At 46.2% G+C, this 20,272-nt stretch overlaps 1 long non-coding RNA gene across 1 annotated transcript in view; it reads right to left on the reverse strand.

Moving 5' to 3' along the window:
- LOC307201141 overlaps positions 1-18,955 on the reverse strand; it is a 394,453-nt gene extending 375,498 nt beyond the window's left edge. Inside the window, exon 1 of the long non-coding RNA XR_013832580.1 lies at positions 18,814-18,955. This is a non-coding gene — a long non-coding RNA (uncharacterized lncRNA). The remainder of the gene's footprint in view (positions 1-18,813) is intronic.
- Positions 18,956-20,272: the final 1,317 nt, after the last annotated feature.

The raw sequence follows: 20,272 nt of genomic DNA on the forward strand, positions 1-20,272 counted from the left end.
TAGGGGCCCTCCTAGTATTCTGTTATGTGGGGACCTGGACCCCTGCCCTGATAGCACCACTGGTCCTGGTCCTGGGTCAATAAACTGTTTGGTTTGGTTATTGATTTGTTGCATTTACACAAACAAGGGCTATACCATCCATACAATAAATGAATTTTAAAATGCATGTAAAATTATGAAACATTTGATGGGTTCTATTGGGGGGACAACGACGACTGTGCAACAGAAACAGCTGAATCCCAAACTGAATCAGGCCAATTCAGAGGGATCTGGAGTCAGGTGGAAACAGCCTATGATTGCCCCAGATCTGATCAGGCTGCTTGGAGCAATACTGGACTGTAAGGGGGCAGAGACTGTCAAGAAGAAGAGGAAAGTCAGGTGGGAAGGAGAAGCTGCTGGTCAACGTCTGATCTTCTAGCGCCTTCCATCCTATGGAAGTCCTCAGGAGCTGGAAACTGATATTATAATTTCCCACAGTGCCTCTATGCATTATGGGAGATTAAAATGGCTCCCAGCCACCCAGTCGTCATTCAGAGCAGTGCCCACTTCCAGGGCCCATCAAGGTAGCAGGGAGCCCCCTGGAGGGCACTTTGCTGAGTTTCCGGCCCTCCAAAAAACCCACCCCTGGAGCCTGCTGTTTGGGAACCAATTAGAGAGCACCTTAAGGACCTCACAGTCTCAAGATAATGTGCCCCACAATGGGAAACGAGCAGCTCTCTCCTGTACCAGTTGCCTCCCCTGGACGTCCTTCAGAGGCAGCCCTTGAAAAGCGCTTTGGACAAGTCGAGGAGTCGCAAAGGTGTGAATGATTCTTGCCAGGCCCAGCTTGGTAGGAAAGAAATTTCAGGCTTGATGAATCAAGGAACGAGCTCCCAGCTATTAAAGAAAAGTGTGGGGGGTGGGGGGAGGAACAGGCCAGTTGGTTTGTATTTTCGCCTTCCCCTCCAGAGTCTCGCGTCAGGGGGTATGGAAAGCATCCTCCGCCATGGCATATGAGCCCTTGCAATTTTCTCCCAAGCAATTAAGTGCTTGTAATAAAGTTTATCATATTACCTCCTCATTACAATCCTATGACATTTCTGACGAGAGCCTTAATATCCCTCAACCGATGGGTGAGTGCTTTCCCAGCCATTTTCAAATTAATTCAAACTCTAAATATTTAATTATCTTGCTGACTTCCAACCAGGAAAAAAAACAAAAACCCAACAACCTCCAATGAGTTGAGGTGCCACTGAGTTTTCAGGCATCACTGTGAGGCTGCCTGCTGACAACGGGCGGAGGCTGCTAGTGGAGCCTATTGTTTATTTATGGCTTTATCACACCTTTCTATTGCTAGACAAGGAAGAAATACGTATAAAAAAGGAAGAATTCCCTGGATGCCAAAATCAAGGTTTGGGGCAAGTTCTCTTTAGTGAGAGAACATCAGCAGAGATTCCGAATTACAAAATATGCAGCAAAGCATGGAAAAATTGGCTGTTAAACCTTGAAAATATACCCTTGTGAATTTCAAAAATCCTCTCTTCCCCCAGCATAGGAAAAGACCACACATTTGGTTAAGTTAAAATGTGATTTACTTACAAATATTTCGAAGGTCAGGTTTGTGTGCTTTTCCATACAGCAGTCAGAAAACATAGGCAGTACAACTTGGCTTAGTTACAGTGGTGAAAGTTCCTAAATTATTGGTCCAGGAACACAAGAAAGGCTTGTTAGAGTCATGCGGTCTGAGCTTGGAGCAACCAGCTCAGTGCTCTTTACATGCTGAGCTACAATAATAGGCTTTAATAATAAGTGAGAGCCAGTGTGGTGTAGTGGTTAAGAGTGGTGGACTCATAATCTGGTGAACCGGGTTTGATTCCCTGCTCCTCCATATGCAGCTGCTGGGTGACCTTGGGCTAGTCACACTTCTCTCTGAAGTCTCTCAGCCTCACTTGCCTCACAGAGTGTTTGTTGTGGGGAAGGAAGGGGAAAGGAGATTGTTAGCCGCTTTGAGACTCCTCCGGGTAGTGATAAAGTGGGATATCAAATCCAAACTCTTCTTATTACCTTCATTGCAAGGTAAGGGGGAGTGCCCTAGCTAAGACAGCTTATGGCATGAACCCCTTCAGGCATTAGTTAGATTGAAACATGTTGGCTATATGAGGCTGGTTATCCCACACTTTCCTCCAAGCAACCCCAGGCAGCATACACACTTCTCCCCTATCTATCCTCACAACAACCCTGTGAGGTAGGTTAAGCTGAGAGAGAGTGACCACCCAGTGAACTCCATGGTTGAGTAGATGGACATGTGCAAAGTGCCCTATCTGTCTTTACATGGAAGTAAGTTCCACTGAATTCAATAGGGCCTCTTCCAAAGCACTAGTGAAACAGGCTTTGTTAACAAACAGTGATGGTCAGCGAGATGGTTTGGCAGTTAGTATCACAAGCTGTCTAGGTTTGTCATTGCTTATCTCCCAAGAAGCAGGAGTCTTTTAATTTCATGACTGCTGTCACCATCTGCAGTGATCATGGAGCCCAAGAAAGTAAAATTTCTCACTGCCTCCATTTCTTCCCCTTCTATTTGCCAGGAGGTGATGGGACCAGTGGCCATGATCTTAGTTTTTTTGATGTTGAGCTTCAGACCATATTTTGCGCTCTCCTCTTTCACCCTCACTAAGAGGTTCTTTAATTCCTCCTCACTTTCTGCCATCAAGGTTGTATCATGTGCATATCTGCCTCTTGGGAGAAAAGCAATGACAAACCTAGACAGCATCTTAAAAAGCAGAGACATCATCTTGCCAACAAAGGTCCATATAGTTAAAGCTATGGTGTTCCCAGTAGTGATGTATGGAAGTGAGAGCTGGACCATAAAGAAGACTGGTCGCCGAAGAATTGATGCTTTTGAATTATGGTGCTGGAGGAGACTCTTGAGAGTCCCATGGACTGCAAGAAGATCAAACCTATCCATTCTTAAGGAAATCAGCCCTGAGTGCTCACTGGAAGGACAGATCCTGAAGCTGAGGCTCCAATACTTTGGCCACCTCATGAGAAGAGAAGACTCCCTGGAAAAGACCCTGATGCTGGGAAAGATGGAGGGCACAAGGAGAAGGAGATGACAGAGGACGAGATGGCTGGACAGTGTTCTCGAAGCTACCAACATGAGTTTTACCAAACTGTGGGAGGCAGTGAAAGACAGGAGTGCCTGGCGTGCTCTGGTCCATGGAGTCATGCAGAGTCGGACACGACTAAGTGACTAAAAAACAACAACAATCACAAGCTGCAGCCGCCACCATAGTGAGAGGCAAGGTGGGGGAAGCACAGCCTTGAATAATAATAATAATAATAATAATAATAATAATAATAATAATTTATTATTTGTACCCCGCCCATCTGACTGGGTTTCCCCAGCCACTCTGGGCGGCTTCCATAGAAACCAAAAAACACTAAAATATCACACATTAAATACTTCCCTGAACAGGGCTGCCTTAAGATGTCTTCTGAATGTCAGGTAGTTGTTTATCACTTTGACATCTGATGGGAGGGCGTTCCACAGGGCGGGTGCCACTACCGAGAAGGCCCTCTGCCTGGTTCCCTGTAGCTTTGCTTCTTGCAATAAGGGAACCGCCAGAAGGCCCTCGGCTCTGGACCTCAGCGTCCGGGCAGAACGATGGGGGTGGAGACGCTCCTTCAGGTATACTGGGCCGAGGCCGTTTAGGGCTTTAAAGGTCAACACCAGCACTTTGAATTGTGCTCGGAAACGTACTGGGAGCCAATGTAGGTCTTTCAAGACTGGTGTTATGTGGTCTCGGCGGCCACCCCCAGTCTGGTGGGAGGGCATTCCACAGGGTGGGTGCCACTACTGAGAAGGCCCTCTGCCTGGTTCCCTGTAACTTGGCTTCTCGCAGCGAGGGAACTGCCAGAAGGCCCTCAGAGCTGGATCTCAGTGTCCGGGCAGAACGATGGGGTGGAGACGCCCCTTCAGGTATACTGGACCGAGGCCATTTTGAGCAACACAGGAAGGTGGACATAAAAAGAGAGAAATGGTAGAAATATCCAATCATATGTCTGGGAGGCAGGACCATCTGCTTGAAACAGGATGGGTAGATAATACCATGTGAGGTTCTAGACCTGGGATGTTGGATCTTTAAAGAGACAGGTGTTTTAATCTCAGGCCTTTTTCCACACAGTACTCCCCTGGGCTTGCTTTTTAGCAAGGTTACTTTAGAGTACGATTGCATCAACCTTTGCTTGGTTACCTGAACACAGACGTATTGCAAAACCCTGCTCTCAAAATCGGGGGCAGAGCCTTTGGAAAGAAAGAAAGAAAGAAAGAAAGAAAGAAAGAAAGAAAGAAAGAAAGAAAGAAGGAACCCAGCCCCAGACATTAAAACAAGCTTTTGCAAAAGAAAGAAATGAGATTATTATGACGATTGTTATTTTGCCCGCGCTATCACCACCCCAGCCCTCCCTCCTCCTTTCAGGAGAAATTACCTTGAAACCAAATTACCGGCTCTTAAAATTTGGGTGTACATCCTTTGCTCCAAAAAGCCAAGCCCAAACATTGAAAACAGCCTCTCCAAAGGAAGGAAAGGAGATTATGGTGAAGATTATTATTACACACACACACACACACACACACACACACACACACACACACACGGCCTTCCCTGCTGCTTTCTGGAGAAATTACCTTGAAGCCGAATTGCTTCCATGCATGATGGAATTGATTTTATTTTGTGCACACTCGACACTGTTGCCGTTTTCATGGAAATCTGATGATTTGTAACCCTAGCCCCTTCTTCCTTTCCCTCCATCAGGCCGGCGCTCTCCTCGCCCTTCCTCCTGTCCATCTGTCCAGGCGCATTTGCCTTCCTCCCCTTCACGCGTCCCCCTTCATCAGCTTGGCAGCACTAAAGCTCCAATCAATAGGAATAGATTGATTCCCCATTGGAACACAGATGCCCCTGAGCGAAACACCTTGTTCTTTTCCCATCAGCCCTGGCGGTGGCCTTTGAAAGAGCGCTGCCTCTGACATGCTACATGTGGCAGATTCAGTTACCAAAGCTCCCCCCCCCCTCCGGGCTGTGTTTCTTGGCACTGATGAAGCATTTGCTCCCCTAAAGACACCGTGAAGGAGGGGCGGGAGGAAACGGAGCAAGACAGGAAAATATCCCAAGTTGCCACTCAGAAACGCTGTCCCCATGTCAACCGCCCCATTCAACTTAGCAGCATCCTCTGCTTCCAGTCTCCACTCCCCTTTGTCTTCTTGGGCAGTGCATTGAGCTGCCTCAAAAGGATGGGGTCAAGTGCGTTGAGCGGCCTCAAAAGGATGGGGTCACTGTCAATCTCAGCTCTCTCAGGCTGAAGGAGTCTTTCTTCTTTGGCGATCACTGGTAGCTGAGTAAGATTGTCTACCATAAACACGGTTTTAACCGTGAGTACGTAAGTGGCTGTGGAGGCCAATTCTGGATCCACATGTCCTTCCACAGTGGGGACATAGGTTTCTGGGTAGGAGTTGATCATGGTGAGGATTTGTCAAACGTGCCTTCCTCTTATCATGTTTCTCCCGTTCTCCTTGAGCTCAAGTGTCTTCGAAGCCCATGACACCTTTGGTAAAGGCTGTTCTCCAATTACGCTTTCCATTTCTAAGTTCGGAATGGAGTAGTTGCTTTGGAAAACAATACAGTGGTACCTCGGGTTAAGTACTTAATTCGTTCTGGAGGTCCATTCCTAACCTGAAACTGTTCTTAACCTGAAGCACCACTTTAGCTAATGGGGCCTGCTGCTGCCGCCGTGCCACCGGAGCACGATTTCTGTTCTTATCCTGAAGCAAAGTTCTTAACCTGAAGCACTATTCCTGGGTTAGGGGAGTCTGTAACCTGAAGCGTATGTAACCTGAGGTACCACTGTAATCAGGCATCTGCATAACATGACCTGTCCAACAAAGTTAATGTTGAAGAATCATCGCTTTGACACTGGTAGTCTTCGCTTCTTCCAGTACACTGGCATTAGTTCGCCTGCCTTCCCAAGTGATGTGTAAAATTTTTTGGAGATACCTGTGATGGAATCTTTCGAAGAGTTGGAGAAGGAGTAGGCTTCTCCTGGGATGGGTATCCACAAAGAATGCCAAGTGCAAGGCAGATTGTGACAAAGGACTAGTTCTACCTTGCAAGTTCCAAGCCACAGCTGCTCTGTCTCAGGTGGGGGGGTCTCGGTCAGATGTGGCTCGAGCCCAAATAACGTGGGGAAAGTCTAGGCAAGTGTCAAGGTTCCAGCCAGGTAAGCAGAGGAAGGCAAGTTTGGTTTCCAGCAAGGCAAAGCAAAGCAGGGCAAATTTCAGTTTCCTGCAGGGAAGTTTAATTTCTAGGTAGCACCCTGGATAGCTCCATTTGAAGCTCAGCCTAGAGGTTTACTCAAGAATGCTCAAAAGCTGCCTCCACATGTGGAGGTATGTGCCTGTAGAGGGGCAACCTCTCCAGCACTTAGGTGAAGTTTCTGGGTGTATGAGCACCAGCTGCCATTGTGTTAGGTACCATCTATAGATAAGTTTTGAATTATTTGGGTCCTCTCTTTTCCCCTTTTTGAAAATAGGGACAACATTTGCCCTCCTCCAGTCTGCCAGGACTTCGCCTGTTCTCCAGGAATTCTCAAAGATGACTGCCAGTGGTTCTGAGATCACATCTGCCAGTTCCTTTAATACTCTTGGATGCAGGTCATCTGGCCCTGGAGACTTGAATACATCTAAACTAGCCAAGTATTCTTGTACTATCTCCTTAGTTATTCTGGGCTGTGTTTCCTCTGCTGAATCATTTGCTCCAAATTCTTCAGGTCGGGCATTGTTTTCTTTATCGGAGAAGACTGAGGCAAACTCCTTGGCAGCAAATTCCACTGTCGAACAGCTCTTACTGTCAGGAATTTCTTCCTAATGTTTAGGTGGAATCTTCTTTCTTGTAGTTTGGAACCATTGCTCCGTGTCCGCTTCTCTGGAGCAGCAGAAAACAACCTTTCTCCCTCCTCTATGTGACATCCTTTTATATATTTGAACATGGCTATCATATCACCCCTTAACCTCCTCTTCTCCAGGCTAAACATGCCCAGCTCCCTTAGCCATTCCTCATAAGGCATCGTTTCCAGGCCTTTGACCATTTTGGCTGCCCTCCTCTGGGCAAACGTTCCAGTTTGTCAGTGTCCTTCTTGAACTGTGGTGTCCAGAACTGGACACAGTATTCCAGGTGAGGTCTGACCAGAGCAGAATACAGTGGCACTATTACTTCCCTTTATCTAGATGCTATACTCCTATTGATGCAGCCCAGAATTGCATTGGCTTTTTTAGCTGCCGCGTCACACTGTTGGCTCATGTCATGTTTGTGGTCAACCAAGACTCCTAGATCCTTTTCACATGTACTGCTCTCAAGCCAGGTGTCACCCATCTTTTATTTGTGCCTCTCATTTTTTTTTGCCCAAGTGCAATACTTTACAATTCTCCCTGTTAAAATTCATCTTGTTTGTTTTGGCCCAGTTCTCTGTCAAGGTCGTTTTGAAGTGTGATCCTGTCCTCTGGGGTGTTAGCCACCCCTCCCAGTTTGGTGTCATCTGCAAATTTGATCAGGATGCCCTTGAGTCCATCATCCAAGTCGTTGATAAAGATGTTGAATAAGACCGGGCCCAAGACAGAACCCTGTGGCACCCCACTAGTCACTCTTCTCCAGGATGAAGAGGAACCATTGATGAGCACCCTTTGGGTTCGGTCAGTCAGCCAGTTACAAATCCACTGAGTGGTAGCATAGTCAAGACCGCATTTTACCAGCTTCTTTACAAGAATATCACGGGGCACCTTGTCAAATGCCTTGCTGAAATCAAGGTAGGCTACATCCACTGCGTTCCCTTCATCTACCAGGCTTGTAATTCTGTCAAAAAACGAGATCAGGTTAGTCTGACATGACTTATTTTTCAGAAATCCATGCTGACTATTGGTGATCACAGCATTCCTTTCTAGGTGCTCACAGACTGTTTGCTTAATGATCTGCTCCAGAATCTTCCCTGGTATTGATGTCAGACTGACTGATTTCTGTTCTCATCCTGAAGCAAAGTTCTTAACCTGAAGCACTTTTCTGGGTTAGCGGAGTCTGTAACCTGAAGCGAATGTAACCTGAAGTGTATGTAACCTGAAGTGCATGTAACCCGAGGTACCACTGTACTACTGGGTTGTTTAAGAAGGCGTGCAGTTGATTGCATGTTAGCCAGGGTATTTGGGTGTCCCCTGATTTGTCATGTATTTCTTGCGTTGCTATAGGTTTGTTATTTTTTGTAGAAGTCTATATGGTGTGTGTAACCCAAGAAAATCTTTAATAAAAGCATTTTTTAAATCCCAGCTAAGGCCAAAGGGGACATAGCCAGGATAGGTCGCTCTGTCTCTGTTGGAGTGGACTCTTCCAGTTAAGGGGGCCTTGCCTGCTTCAGCAACCATTGGCTCTGACAGCATGAGAGAGACCATCGTTCCCTCTGGGCTTCAGACCTCTGACTTAAAGGACAGCGGCGTGACCTCCTCAAGTCAGGAAGGGAATGGTGAGACAGGGTCAGCACTTGGGGCACTGACCTCTCCCACCCTTCGTACAAGTTCACAGCCTCAGCCCGGGATCAAGACGAGTGTTTGTGTGGAGATTTTAGCAAGAGATGTTGGAAAGAATGAAAGCAAAGAGAGGTCTTCTGGATCAAACCATGGGACCAATCAGATGCAATTTGAAATGCCACAATCAGGGCCTCTCAATAAGGGATAGAGGTACATGGCCATTGAACATGGAGGAGGAGAAGGGCATTTAGAAATGCATATTTTGAAAAGACAGTGTGTGCATTTTGTGAAGAAATACAGTAAATATGTATTCTTGAGAGAAAATGCATTAAATTCAAATAATATTTAGATGCACATTTTGGTGCAGATTTGAAATACTGCAAATCGGTGTGAAAATGGGACAGAACAGATTCAAGAGCGAAGGCGACACAGATCAGAAATAGACTCATTCATCTGTCTCTAGAGCAGGGATGGAGAATCTGTGGCCCTCCAGATGTTTCTAGACTACAACTCCCATCATCCCTGATGATTGGTCATGCTGACTGGGGCTGATAGGAGTCAGAGTCCCACCACACCCATGTCCTCAAGTTAGGTGCTCTGAATCGTAATATTTGACATTTGAAACACCTAGGAATTACTCAGGGTGTTCTGCAAGACTACAAATAAACCAGCACAGTACATGACTGAGCACGATGACTTGGAGATGTCTTGTGTGTCTTGAGAGTCTTATTCCCAGGTAAGTGTGCATAAGATTGCAGCCTTTTTTCCCCCAGCTCTGCATTGCTTTCTTCCCCCACCCCACCCCCTCTTTCATCATGCTGGATTTCCAGAAAACCCACAAGATCCTCCACCTATCCTTTCACCCAGATGGTGGTCAGAGCCTCAGAGAAATGGCAAGACCAGCCTGAGTAGAGTTGGATGCATTATCATGGAGCGATGTGGTTCTGGTAAATGCATTTTCAATCCATCTCCTCGCAGTTGAGAAGACACTCTGATTAACGCTCAAAAGTGAAGTGTGCTTCAAGGTCAAAAGAATGAATGCGATCAGAGGGAGGGAGGGAGGGAGGGAGGGGGGCCTCTTTCGGCTGTCGTGCGTGTGTTCATTAAGGTTCCCGGACAAGGGCATAAATTTTCAGAGCGCATCAGCTCTTTTCTAGGGAAAGGTGCTGAAAACAGCAAAAGCTTTGCAGATCTCCTTGGAAGCTCCTGGGGTCTGTCGATTTTTGCCCGTCGCTCTGCATTTCAACACCAATCAATCTTTCTTGTAAACCGCTTACGCCAAGCGGCGTATAAAGTTTGGTGAAATAAAACAAGGAATCTGGCGTTGCAGAGTAAAGCGTTTAAAAGCAAATGTACAATCTGGGTTTCTGCTTCCTCCGTTGGCCTAAAGGTTTATCATTACTATTAACAGTGTATAGTTTCTGTCAAGCAGGTGATGGTGGTGAAGAAAAAGGAGTTTGCCATATGAAGCAGGTGGTTGTTGTTGCTGTTGTTGTTATGTATTAAATGTGTATATCACCCTATACCCGCAGGTCTAAGGGTAGTTCACAACTTAACATCACAATAGAAAAACACTAAATACATAATAAAAATAAAAACAAGAAATACCCAATAATCTCTCCCCTTCCACAACACATTTTAAAAGGGCACTGGATGTAAATCAGTCAAATGTTCCACTGAAGCCAAAAAGGCATCTATAAAGCCTGGAGATACAGTTGTACCTTGGAAGCCAAATGGAATCCGTTCCTGAAGTGCATTCGACTTCCAAAACATTCGGAAACCAAGGAAGCTCCTGCAGCCAATCGGAAGCCGTGGAAGCCCATCAAACATTCAGCTTCCAAAGAACGGTCGCAAACCAGAACACTCACTTCTGGGTTTGTGGCATTCAGGAGCCAAAACGTCCAAGCGCCAAGATGTTCGGCTTCCAAGGTACTACTGTACTGGTTTTTCCAAGACCTCTAAGAAATCATTTCCTATGTTTCATTTTTTTTTTAATAATATTTATTGAAATTTCCAAATATAACAGAAAAAGAAAAGAAAAAATAGAACATTTGCTTTTAGGCATTATTTTCATTAACATCTTTCCAGGGCTTCCCCACCCCACCCCCTCTTGCATTCCAATTCCATTAAATTAGCTCAACAAGTTCTTGCCCCAAATTTTAAACTTATTATCATTGACCCAATGTTAAGAACATTTTTCCCCCTAAAATCGACCCCTGTTCCCTTCCACGAGTTCCCCTCTTTAATATGCAGAACAGAATAAAGTAAAAAATAAAAAACAAAGTATAATTTTACACCCTTTGGATTCCAAATTTCCCTCCCCCTTTCCCGGTTATGATCCCCAATGTCCATCAATGTCTGGTGTCATCCTGGAGATCCCACATCTAGGCCCAAATCTCTCTCCACTCCACTTTGCCGTCCTTTTAATAGTCTTTGCCATCTTTTTGGTAGTCTTTAATTTCGAGCACCCAATCTTGGAAGGACTCTATCTCAAGAAGGTCCATTCTTTCCATCCAGATCTCTATATTTAAGAGTAAAACTCCAATTTTATTTCTTTAGACCTTTTAAATCTGGATGTCCCAAATGTTCCCACTTCCAGCTTTGTCCAATTCTTGTTGTTCTCTTTCCTCACTCTCCTCTGGTTTCTTTTCCTGCTCCACTGCAAAAATGTTCTAATTCCAAAAGCTTCTAATTCCTCTACAGAGGCTTTGTTTGTTCAGGAACAAAACTTACGTCAAGTCCCTTCCATTCTTCAATAGATAAATCTATTGTCTCCTTTAGTGTAGAGACCTCTGTAGACAAAATAAAGTTCCATTTCTGCAGTTTTCCCAGGAGATAAAAAGTCCTGTTCAATTCCATGCATATTTTTCCACTTACAGCAATACTTGTAGTGTCCCAAAGCCCCCTCTAGAGGGATTATGGTAACTCAGTTTCCTTCCAGATCACACCCAAAAGTCAGAGTAACTTGTTATCCCTTGTTTTCAACAATTTATATCCAAATTGTAACAAATATAACCGGCAAAGTCATCGTAACAAAGTTCTCTTTTTATTCTTCAACTTTGACAGCTACTTTGACTGCTGTCAAAGCCTCTATATCTCCTCACCAGGCGCTCTCGCAGATCGCTCCCGGTTCCCGGGGGGGGGGTTACGTTTTAGCTCACACGTTCCACTTTTCTCCTCCAGCACAGTCATGTAATTTTCCATCATGAAATTAATAACTTTATCAATATAAAATAGACCCTTCTCTCGATCTTAGTTGTCGAATCCTTGCTTTAAATCCTCTACAACAGGGGAGAGACGGACTTCCTTTTTGCACCTCCCCCGCTCGTTCCAAATTTAATTTTTTTTTCTTTTAAATCCGATTTCCCAATTACTCACGGGTTGTTCTTTTTAGTCCAAATTTTCAATGAAAGAAGTCAGCGCTCTCCGTCGAATGGCATGCGGCTTCGCTCGGCAGGGGAAGCAGTGGACTCATAGCACCACACCACCCCCCGTCCCCCTTCGCGGGCTCCTTCGCGGGTCGGGGGGGGCGCAAACGGTGCCCGCCGAGTCACCAAGTCCATGGGTTTCAGCGCCCATGGTTTTTGAGGGTCCCCGCGTCGCCGGTGCGGCGGGACCCAACCCCTGCCGAGCAGGCTCCCTCCGGAGCTCGGAGGGAGTCCGCCATTCGGCGATGGCGCCAACCCGGAAGTCATTTCCTATGTTTCAGATGTTCTGAGTGCCAGGGTTAATGTAGCAGCATCATTCATGCACAACAGGAAGATATCAGTAAGCATGGGGAGACCTCAATGTTTGCAGAAGTACAAAAAATATATAGAAAAATAAATAAGGGGAAGGGTCCCCAAAACAGCCCAATGGGGACTGAGCATGCAAGGTGGCCAATGGATGCTGAATGGCTGGGGGAGGTGGATGGGAAATGGGGACGGGGTGAAATGGAGTATTGGAAAGGAGGGAAGTCCTGGCTGGCTGGCTGAAATACTGAACAGGAGCACTCTGCACTGATAGAAGCTGCAGACTAGCAACACCTTGAGGGCCAAATTTTCCCATCCCTGGCATATGAAGTGGAGGCAAATCAATATCCATTCCAACCTGTGTTTGTCCCACGCAGCGCTACTTCCATTCCACTGCAGCTCAGCTTCCAACAAAAACGACGTTATTCGCCTGGCAGTTTGCTATGGCAGAAATGGTCAGAATTAATTAGGTTATTAGTAAGTTATTCCATGGGGACGCAGGTGGTGCTGTGGGTTAAACCACAGAGTCTAGGACTTGCTGATCAGAAGGTTGGCGGTTCAAATCCCCGCCACGGGGGTGAGCTCCTGTTGCTCGGTCCCTGCTCCTCCCAACCTAGCAGTTCAAAAGCACATCAAAGTGCAAGTAGTTAAATAGGTACCTCTCTGGTGGGAAGGTAAACGGTGTTTCCTTGTGCTGCTCTGGTTCTCCAGAAGCGGCTTAGTCATGCTGGCCACATGACCCGGAAGCTGTACGCCGGCTCCCTCGGCCAATAAAGCGAGATGAGCACCGCAACCCCAGAGTCGGCCACGACTGGACCTAATGGTCAGGGGTCCCTTTATCTTTAAGTTATTCCACACAGTTCATTTCAAGGAAATGCAGGCGGGTTGGTGGGGGGGTACTGTCATCGTTTGCAGGCTGAAAAGAAACCACACCTAATCCCGATCATATTCCCTGGATTGATTTCTGTTCCGGATATGACTCAAATGAGCGAACACATGGCATTTCTGCTCCTGTTTTCCAATTCTGTTTAAATTCTCCAGCATCCCTAACGGAGCATGCATGGCGCCAAACCCTTTCATAACAGTATACCTTCCAAAGCTTCACAGATGAAAATGGGGACATGCTTATAACACTCCCATTCGCATACCGAGGACCAAGTTTCTGAAGCTCGCCCAAGACACTTTGTGGAAGGCTTTTCATATCCTGCTGTATGTTGCATTCATTTAGTCTGCAATAGTCCGCAGCTGGTTTAAAAGCCAGAAAAGGGCAATTGTTCTTTCACTTAAAAAAAGTATACTAGAAAAACCTAATTGTCCTACAATATGTTATCAAGAGTTCGAAACACAGCTTGGCAGCTTCTGTCTGCGTGTGAGAGAGAAATGGCAGGCTGAGGCCTCGCCATCCCTGCCTGTACATTTATTTGTTTATTTTACTTACTATTATTTTTATACCGCTCACTTACTAAGAACATTCTTTGCTAAGCAGTCAGTGGTCAAGTCACAGAAGGCAACATAAAAAAAAAGCATTTAAAAGTGATTCAACAATCAAGTAAAGCAATAATGCAGAAGCTGGACACGTTCCAGGGGGAAAGCTTGGTGAAATAAGAACATTTTTAGCTGGCCTTTAAATAATAATAATAATAATAATAATTTATTTACACTCTGCCCACTGTAGGTGGCTTCCAGCAAAATATTAAAATACAATAATTCATCAAATATTAAAAGCTTCCCTAAACAGGGCTGCCTTCAGATGTCTTCTAAAAGTCAGATAGTTGTTTATTTCTTTGACATCTGATGGGAGGGCATTCCACAGGGCGGGCACCACTACCAAGAAGGCCCTCTGCTTGGTTCCCTGTAACTTTGCTTCTCGCAGTGAGGGAACCACCAGAAGGCCCTCAGTGCTGGACCTCAGTGTCCCGGCTGAATGATGGGGGTGGAGACGCTCCTTCAGGTATACTGGGCCAAGGCCATTTAGGGCTTTAAAGGTCAGCACCAACACTTTGAATTGTTCCCAGAAACATACTGGGATAACATGGAGGGAGCTTGCTTAATATTCATGAGGAGGGAAGTCCATAAAATGGGTTGTGATTATAAGGGTTTTGTTCAGGCTCAACAAACCTTTAGAATCTACAAACTTTCTGTCATTCAAACCAAGGGGTTCTGGCGAGTCCTTTATTCCTCCAGGAGAAAGTCCAATACTCTTCTCATCAAAGGGCACCCACATGTATCATGAATCATGAATCATGTGTTCCCCTTTTTAGAAATATGCCTTTCCATTCTTCTCCCTCTCCATAAATATTGTCATTTTTAAACTGGCTGCCAACAACCTAAAGCAACTTTTTAAAGGCAGTGAAAGTAGCAAGAGGGATTCTTCCTCTCCTCCTCCTCCTCCACTACCCAAACAATAACCTGTCGTGGCCAGATCAGAACCAGAGACTCGGTTTATTTGCTTTAGCAATTGAGGAGTGTGCTTGGAGAGCTGGAGATCCTAATAAAAATTCTTCATTAGCCGTGTGCTTACCTCAGGGAACCACTTGCAGTCCCTCAGAAGACGACGGGGAGATGATTTTATGAAGGGCTCCCTCCTCCCTTTGAGCAGGTGCTGAAGGCTTGAGAGAGGCCTTTATGAAGTGTGGATTTTGCAGTAACAATTGGTCCTTTGGAAATTCAGCACGCATCTCCCCCTTCCTCTCTCCCTTCCCAAGACCTTGGCTACAAAGCCACAGAAGATGGCTCTCTGTGCCAGAAGACAAGATGAGGCATCTGCAGTGCCGGATTTATGTATAGGCTAAGTAGGCTAAAGCAGTGTTCCCCGACCTTGGGCCTCCAGCTGTTTTTGGACTACAATTCCCATCATCCTTGACCACTGGTCTTGCTAGCGAGGGATGATGGGAGTTGTAGTCCAAAAACAGCTGGAGGCCCAAGGTTGGGGAACACTGGGCTAAAGCCTAGGGCCTCTAAATCTAGGGGGCCTCGCCGCTCGCCAGCAGGCAACCTCCTCTCTCCCAAATTGCAAACCCAAGACTTCATGCAAGGGCAGGGCAACTCAGGCCCAGCAACTATGAGACTCAGGGCTAGCCAGTGGAGCCCAATTTGAAGAAGTGGGGCCCAACTTTAGGTTGTTTTTTTGTAGGGCCCCAGTTCACAGCCAAAGTCTGCAAAATCTTAGAGATATAAATAAAATCCATCTAGATTGCCCTGGTGCAGGGCTCCTCTTAGGAGTGGCCCGCAGGGCCCAATTTGGCCAAATTGCTCCAATTGCCTTAAGGTCAGCCCTGATAAGACTGTGTAGGGGTTGGACTGACAAGCCCTGCAACTTCTAGGTCCCTGGTGTCACTATTCAGAGTACAGACTCCAGAACTTTTTATGGAAATAAAGGGGGGCACATATTGGAAATCAGTTTTGTCACCTCCTCCCCCCCAAACCCCGGGATGATGAGCCCAGTCACCGTTTATTCACAGTTGCATAAGCACTACACTACAGCATGGCCATAAACCTGTACGTTCAACTGCTGAAATACACACCCAATATGTAGCAGTGGAGATTTATGTTACTGCTTTATGAATGAACACTGTGTTTTATTAATGGACTCTCTATTTTTGGAATTACCTAAGAGCCACCAATAGGGAGCTCTGGAATCTGACAGCTAACCAACTGGGTACTACCAAACAGCGACCCCTATTGCTGAAAGCAGGTAACCAGCAGGAAACGCTTCAGCTCAGCCTTTGCACTGTTGGCTGAACACCCCCTGCTGTGCAGATAATGGAGAAAGCTCATAAATTGTATACCTTCTGGCATCCTGGCCAACTCTGTTACACTGGTGTAAACCCTGGTGCACCGGGAGCCCAGAATAGCAGCAAATAAAATCCGTTCATACATCAGCAACTGATAAGACTTGTCAACCAGTTCTTCCAAAGTCTTCCTAAATGATAAAGCTCCAAAATACAGTCCAAAAGAGAGCAGATCTGGAAAGAGTGAGCCATACTATGGGCACCACCAGTGAAAAGGCCCTGCTCCATGTAGCTCCTGCCCTGTCATTTGATAGGGTGCCCACTTGCCCTCCTTCTTGACATGGAATGCTCTCTATTGCAGTCTCCAGGTCCAATATAAAGACTATATTGTGAGTGCTTGCCTTGTACATTTATGAACGTTTCTTTTATATTTGGGACCTTAGAATTCTTATAATCCTCCCTCCCCACAGATACATTTAAAAGCCTGTAGGATAATACAGTGGTACCTCCAGTTAAGAACTTAATCCGTTCTGGAGGTCTGTTCTTAACCTGAAACTGTTCTTAACCTGAGGTACCACTTTAGCTAATGGGGCCTCCCGCTGCTGCCGCCGCACGATTTCTGTTCTCATCCTGAAGCAATGTTCTTAACCCGAGGTACTATTTCTGGGTTAGCAGAGTCTGTAACCTGAAGCGTCTGTAACCTGAGGTACCACTGTAATCAGCCAAAGGCCTGGTTGAAGAGGAATGTTTGAAGATCATTTTTCAAAGAAAAAAAGGAGGTTAAACAATATATTTGGCTGGGCTGGCTTAGAATAGTGTACATGTACACAAGCTTATAAAATTAACACAAATCTGGGACTGTTGATAATGTGATGACCGCCATCATGACCACACCAGGTGCCAGGAGGGAGAAATGTCTGGGAAAAGGGAAGCCATTTCCCTCAGCAGAACCTGGGCTGTCCTCCTCTGATGAGGGTTGAAATTCGACTCCTGTCAGTGATTGATTTGATTCCGGGTTAAATGTTCTTTTTCAAAGACTTCTTGGCTTTAAAAGCATTAGGGCTCCCCGGCTAATAAAGGGAAGACGGCGGGGGGAATAAAAATTGGGGCCATTCATGAAAAGGGGGGTGGTAGTGCGGGGGGGGGGAGAGCTGCTGTTGGAGGACCCATTTTCTCTGGAACCCTTTTTCTGTGGCATGAATCACCGGATAGTATGAACTCAATTAGTTCAGACAGGAGGCTGGAAATAAATCACGGTCCCATTAGAGAAGCTCAAGAGGTTAATTTATGGCTTTCAAGGCAGGCTTGGCTGGCTGCTTGCATCCCCTACACATTTTGCTTCTCAGAGATAGCTTCGTTTCTATTTTATCTCGGCTATTTTCAGCAAAGACGTTGGCCATGGTGGTGGGTCGACTCACCATTAAGCATGGGTGTGTTTACAGTGGCGTTCCTGGTGGGACCACTGCTGAATGCTCTCCTCCCTGCTCCCAGCCAGGAGGCAGTGATGGCCAGGAATTTGGAAGACCCTGATGTTGGGAAAGATGGAGGCACAAGGAGAAGGGGACGACAGAGGATGAGATGTTTGGACAGTGTTCTCGAAGCTACCAGCATGAGTTTGACCAAACTGTGGGAGGCATTGGAAGACAGGAGGGCCTGGCGTGCTCTGGTCCATGGGGTCACGAAGAGTCGGACATGACTAAACGACTAAACAACAACAACAAAAGGGGATTGGACAAATTCATGGCGGAGAGGGCTACCAACAGCTACAGTACTAGCCATGACAGCCATGCCCTTACCTCCACAGCTGGAGGCAGCAATAATAATAATAGTATTATAATAATTTATTATTTATACCCTGCCCATCTGGCTGGGTTTCCCCAACCCACTCTGGGCGGCTTCCAACACAATATTAAAATACAATAGTCTATTAAACATTAAAATCTTCCCTAAACAGGGCTGCCTTCAGATGTCTGCTAAAAGTCTGGTAGTTGTTTTTCATTTTGACATCTGGTGGGAGGGCGTTCCACAGGGCAGGTGCCACTACCGAGAAGGCCCTCGGCCTGGTTCCCTGTAACTTGGCTTCTCGCAGTGAGGGAACCGCCAGAAGGCCCTTGGCGCTGGACCTCAGCATCCGGGTAGAAGGATGAGGGTGGAGATGCTCCTTCAGATATACTGGACCAAGGCCATTTAGGACTTTAAAGGTCAGCACCAACACTTTGAATTGTGCTTGGAAACGTACTGGGAGCCAGTGTAGGTCTTTCAGTGCTTGCAAATACCAGCTGCTGGGAACCACAGGAGGGGAGAGGGCTCTCGTCCTCATGACCTGCTCAGTGGTTTCCCCCAGGCCACTGTGAGATCAGGATGCTGGACTAGGTAGGCCACTGGCCTGACTCAGCAGTGCCTCTGAAAATTTTTACACATCACTTGGGAAGACAGGCGAACTAATGCCAGTGTACTGGAAGAAGCAAAGATCACCAGTGTCGAAGCGATGACTCTTCAACACCAACATTGTTGGATTGGTCATGTTGTGCGGATGCCTGGTTATTGTCTTCCAAAGCAACTATTGTATTCCGAACTTAAAAGTGGAAAGCGTAATGCTGGTGGTCAACAAAAGAGGTTCAAAGACTCTCTCAAGGCAAATCTTAAAAAATGTAGTATAAACACCGACAACTGGGAAACACTGGCCTGCGAGCACTCCAATTGGAGAACAGCCTTTACCAAAGGTGTCATGGGTTCTGAAGACGATTGAGCTCAGGACAAAAGGAAGAAGCATGCTAAGAGGAAGGCGCGCTTGGCAAACCCTCACCGTGATCAACTCCTGCCTGGAAGCCTATGTCCCCACTGTGGAAGGACATGTGGATCCAGAATTGGCCTCTACAGTCACTTACGGACTCACTGTTAAAACCATGTTTATGGAAGACAATCTTACTTGGCCACAAGTGGTCGCCGAAGAAGAAGAAGACATGTTGCCAAGAGTTCATTGTTGAATTGTTCGTTGATTTGATGTATTTATAGCCTGCCTACCTCCGAAATTGGGATTCTAGGCAGCTTACAATTTATTTTATTTTATTTTTTAAACCATCATAAAATACAGGAACAGAGGAAGCCGCCTTGTACAGAATAGCTTTGCTCCCCATCCCTAGGAAAACGGGGTCAGCCCATTTGGGGGGGGAAGTGTCCCCTGTCCCATTTGCACTTCAAACGAGATGATTCCCCCCCCCCCTTAATCGAGCTCAGCTGGCCCAAAATGGTGTCTGTTTCACTGTTGGTAGCTTGGGCCCAAACCATATTGGGCTTCATAGGTCAAGACCAGCACTTTGAACTGTACCTGGAAATGGGCTGGTAGCTAGTGAAGCTGTTTCAAGAGGGGACTAACATGCTCCCAGTAGCCAGACTCGGTCAGCAGTCTGGCCACAACATTTTGGTTTACTGCTGTTGCCCTGAGTTGCTTGGTAAAAGCAGCAGAAATGGTTTGGGAGTAGAATGGAGCCTCTTATTGCAATTAAGCAATTAAGCAACAACTTGGAAAACACAGAATTCATATATATAATTGATGAAGTGCAATTAACCCGCACAATTAAAATACACAATAAAACATTTCCTTCAGAATGTTAGCATTAGCACACACACAAAATTAAAATGTGCAATAGAACTCTAGATCGTGGAGCAGAAAATCAGTCCAAGGGCTGAGTTTTTATTTGGGTTGAAGGAAACAAGCTATTAGGATGCTGTGGTTAAGGACACTTCCAGATACAAGGGGCTGGACAGTCACAGCCTACACAGGGACTCGGTTTGGACTACATAGGGACTCGTCCAAGCAGACAAAATGGACATTGGTACATACATTTACATGCCACCCCATTTTCCCCATGCAGAGCTCCTGTCACCCATCACAAACACCCAGGATAATGCTTCCCTGCAGGAAGTCAATGCAGCCTTTGCTAAATGGTTGTTGCTCTGTCCAATTTTAATAAACCTCGTGAGATTTCTTTGTGTCAGGTGACGTTATGTTGCTTTTGAAAGCCAAGGGGAAGAAAGGATGGATGATGAAGTCCAGCCATCCCTGGGAAGCGATTTTAATGAGACGCTTGGAGAACAGAGGAAGGAATAGGAAGGTGGCCCATGTTCTGCACAGCTGTGATGGGATAATGGAAACCCAACTTGGCAAGGGCCTGTATCGTTATTTGTGCTTGCGAGAGGGAAGCCTCTGATTGGCTGAGCTGCTGAGGTGGCACGGAAGGTTCACAAACACTCTTGACTGCTCA

This window comes from Podarcis cretensis, assembly GCF_951804945.1.
Source record: "Podarcis cretensis genome assembly, chromosome: 13".
NCBI classification, from domain to species: Eukaryota; Metazoa; Chordata; class Lepidosauria; order Squamata; family Lacertidae; genus Podarcis; species Podarcis cretensis.